General features: G+C 40.9%; 1 pseudogene; it reads right to left on the minus strand.

Annotated features, from left to right (window-relative positions):
- Window positions 1-39, minus strand: part of LOC147424128 (uncharacterized) — an 838-nt pseudogene extending 799 nt beyond the window's left edge.
- Between the last annotated feature and the right edge of the window lie 3,219 nt (window positions 40-3,258).

Raw genomic sequence — 3,258 nt, forward strand, 5'->3', positions numbered from 1 at the left:
TCTCGGGGTGGGTGGATCCCAAGGATCACGGGAGGACATAACTGTAATTGAACAACATGTGTGCGTATGAGTGTATATGTATGCATATGCGTATGTGTGTGCGTTGTGCGTGTGCGTGTGTGTATGTGTATGCGTATGCGTGTGTGTATGCATAAACGTATGCGTATACATAGGCGTGTGTGTGTATGTGTATGTGTGTGTGTGTATGTGTATGTGTGTGTATGCGTATGCGTATGCATATATGTATGCTTGTGTGTCTGTATATATGCGTATGGATATGCGTATACGTGTTATGCGTATCGTGTGCGTATGCGTATGCTTGTGCGTATGCGTGTGTGTGTATGTGTATGCGTATGTGTGTATGTGCGTATGCGTGTGTGTATGCATGTGTGTATGCGTGTGAGTGTGCGTGTGCGTATGCATGTGTGTATGCATATGCATGTGCGTATGCGTGTGTGTGTATGCGTATGCGTGTGCGTATACGTGTGTGTGTATGTGTATGTGTATGAATGTGTGTGTGCATATGCATATGCGTGTACCTATGCGTGTGCGTATGCGTACGCGTGTGCCTATGCGTATGCGTGTGTATATGTGTATGCGTGTGTGTATGCGTATGCGTGTGCGTATGCGTATGCGTATGCGTATGTGTATATTGTGTATGTGTATGCGTGTGTGTATGTGTATATTATGCGTATACGTATGCATGTGCGTGTATGCGTATGTGTGTGTGTGTTTGTGTGTGTGTGTGGGTGTCTCTGTGTGTGTGTATATATATAAATATATATGTATGTATGTATATATGTACATATGTATGTATGTATATATGTATATATATATGTGTGTGTGTGTGTGTATATAAATATGTATATATATATATATGTGTGTGTGTGTGTGTGTGTGTGTGTATAAATATGTATATATATATATATGTGTGTGTGTGTGTGTGTGTGTGTATATATATATATATATATATATATATATATGTATATATATATATATACACATATATATATATATATATATATATATATATATATATATATATATATATATATATATGTATATATATATATATATACACATATGTCACACACACACACATATGTATATATATATATATATATGTATATATAAGTGGTAATGCGTGTGCCAATGTCCACCCAACCGTGCTATCTTATAGCTTCCCCCTAGCGTACACACTGTCCGGCCATGCCAGTGGCCTTGCCCATAGGACCCATGTCCAACCGTGCTATCTTATAGCCTCCCCCTAGCGTACACATTGTCCGGCCGTGCCGGTGGCCTTGCCCATAGGACCCATGTCCTTACATTACCCCCCCCTTGGAGAATCGTTTTCGTCCTCGAAAATGAACGTAGGAAAACGTTTCTTAAGTGCGGATACATTCTCCCATTTTACCAACACCTATCGTCTGACATGATGTCTGGTGCGAAGCACATGAGAATCCAAAATCTTTTCGGGCTCATGAGGAATGCTTGGCGGTTCGATAAGGTCAACCAACACACCTGTGTCAATGACATTATCATTCTGTCCTAGCTGTTTTTGTAAACGGCTAACATGGAAAACATGATGAACTCGTGAGTGCTTGGAAGAGCTAACTTATAGGCCACTTGACCTATACGTTTGAGAATGGTAAACGGTCCACAATAGCGTGGTGAAAATTTAGCAACTTTTCCCGTCTTCAGACTTTCTGAATGCTCCGGAACTTTGAGGAAAACCTTGTCTCCTTCTTCGAAAGTAGCAAGACGTCGATGCTCATCTGCGTACTTCTTATATCGATCTTGAGCTTGCTTAACATTCTGTCGAGCAACTCAAAGCATGTCAAAATGGTCTTGGAGAAAATCCTTCGCTTGTTGTATCTTCTTCTTAGCCAACCCCACCGTAACGGGTGATCTAGGTTGAAATCCATATAAAAGCATAAATGGACTAAACCCTGTAGTCACATGCTTTGAACTATTATAAGCCAATTCCAATATAGGTAAGTAGTCTTCCCAATTGGTTTGCTTCTTGCTAACGTATGCTCGTAGCATATCCTCTAGCACTTGATTAACTCTTTCTGTTTGACCATCCGTTTCTGGATGATCAGTCGTACTTAGATTAAGTTTAGTTTCCAACTTTTGGAACACAGCTCTCCAGAAGTGATTATCGAACTTTCGATCTATGTCACTAATGATACTTTGCTGGAAGACCATAGAGTTTATATATATGCTGTACAAATAGACATGCTAACTCCGGTGTTTTAACCGTAGTCTTAGTGGGAATGAATCGACCCATCTTTGTGAGACGGTCTACAATTACCCAAATGGCATCATGGCCACGATTTGTAGTAGGTAGTCCTACTACAAAATCCATAGAGATACTCTCCCACTTACCTTGTGGAATCTCTAAAGGATGTAAAAGGCCACCTACCTTGAGGCGCTCTGCCTTATTAACTTGGCACTGCTGGCAGTTTAGTTCGTACTCTTGAACATCATGATGTAAGCCCGCCGGCCAATAAAATTGCCGTCGAACTAATGCATACGTCTTACGATAACTGGATGACCAGCACTTGGACTATCGTGACACTCAAATAAGATTTTGCGCCTAGTGTCTAAGTCCTTTGGCACACATACTCTACCTTTGTGGAGTAAGTAGCCATCATCAATGGAAAAATTCTTCCATCGCTTAAGCTCTTCCTGAGTAGGGGTGGAGATCTGTGTGTTGGAGTTTCTATCTGCGCGTGCAGAGACATGTTGATCTGGCTGTTCAGAGACATGTGAGTGTGAGGGATCCCTTTTTAAAACTGCACTCCACACTTTAGCATATGAGTGATCTTGTGTACACTTGCCACATAATGACTCCAAAAATCCACTCTTTAGTTCCGTGAAAGCAAGTGAATTAATCTAAGGTATCCGACTTAGTGCATCCGCTACTACATTATATCGCCCCTTGCGATATCGTAGCTTACAATCATAATCTTGAAGGATTACTGCCCATCTAGCTTTACGGCCCTTCAAGTCTGTTTTAGTAGTAAACCATTTGATGCTCTCATGGTCAAAAACTACTTCAAACTCGGTACCATATAAATAGTGTCGCCACTTTCGTAAAGCGTGAATTATGGCATAGAGCTCTCTCTCATAGACATAATAATTCTGTTGAGCTCTATCTAACTTTTTACTTTCAAAGGCTATAGGTCTTCCCTCCTGGAGAAGTACCGCACCAATGGCTTTATCACTAGCATCAATCTCTACCACAAACGGCTT

Source organism: Adiantum capillus-veneris, chromosome 26, assembly GCF_014529385.1.
Source record: "Adiantum capillus-veneris isolate H3 chromosome 26, ASM1452938v2, whole genome shotgun sequence".
NCBI lineage: Eukaryota > Viridiplantae > Streptophyta > Polypodiopsida > Polypodiales > Pteridaceae > Adiantum > Adiantum capillus-veneris.